Source organism: Agrilus planipennis, unplaced genomic scaffold (genome assembly GCF_000699045.2).
Source record: "Agrilus planipennis isolate EAB-ADULT unplaced genomic scaffold, Apla_2.0 scaffold190, whole genome shotgun sequence".
Lineage (NCBI taxonomy): Eukaryota > Metazoa > Arthropoda > Insecta > Coleoptera > Buprestidae > Agrilus > Agrilus planipennis.
Genome location: NW_020442444.1, coordinates 237,917 through 238,953, shown reverse-complemented (window position 1 = coordinate 238,953; position 1,037 = coordinate 237,917).

Here is a 1,037-nt window from a genome sequence, read left to right as displayed (position 1 = left end):
AGTGAAATGAGAAATTTCTCTTATCAAGAATTCTATGACTTATGGTTTAGGTAGTTAACTACTGTGAAAGATGTGTGAGATTTGCCCCTAAATATCATCTTCATCATCATAAGGTCGTCAGTCTGGTTGTACACGCTCCCCCACTCTTTTCTATCCTGAGCTAACCTTCGCATTTCCCTAAAACTAGAACATCCCACATCCTTAACTATTTGCAAATAGTAATCTAATCTAGGTATACTCCTCTTAACTCCTGTTTCTGCCTCTAATATTTCCCTGGCTAGACTTTTATACCTGAGAAGATGTCCTACCAACCTATCTCGCCTATTTTTTATTATCTTACATTCTCTTATTCCTAGTACCTCTTCATTTCTAACATTTTCTATCCACGATATCCTCATCATTCGCCGGTAAGACCACATTTAGAACGCTTCTAACCATTTTTTCCGCTGCGCCCACCGTCCACGTTTCGCACCCGTACAGCGCTGCGCTCCAAACACACCTTTAACAATCTATTTCGAATTTCTAAATTAATCGTCGCGAGCATAAAAGTGACTTCTCTTTAATGAAATCAACTCGCCCCTGCGCTATCCTCTGCTTTATATCCCTACTACTCCTTCCATCCTGACTTATCTGACTTCCTGCATACCTAAAATCAGCCACTTCTTCTAATATTTCCCTACTTTTTCTTCCCTTGCATACTACCAGTATTTTTATTTTACTTTTATTTATTTTCATACAATAACCAATATAAAAAAAATAGGTACAATAACTGTCTTCATTTCTAACGAAAAGAAAAAAATATTGTAGCGACCACGAGCGTGATTGTGTGCGATCGGGCATACGTGTGTGTGAGCGGCTTATCGATTCGCCGCGGGCGCTTTTCTTCATGTGCGCCGTATCTGTAAACGTGTGTGTCGTACCTGCGTTCCGGGAAAGCAATTAAACCGTTCAAAGAAAACGAGACTTCTCTGGACGGCTGGAGAATGTTCCCGAAAGGAGGCAAGGGAGTATAAAAAGGAAGAGACGATCGCCGAAGT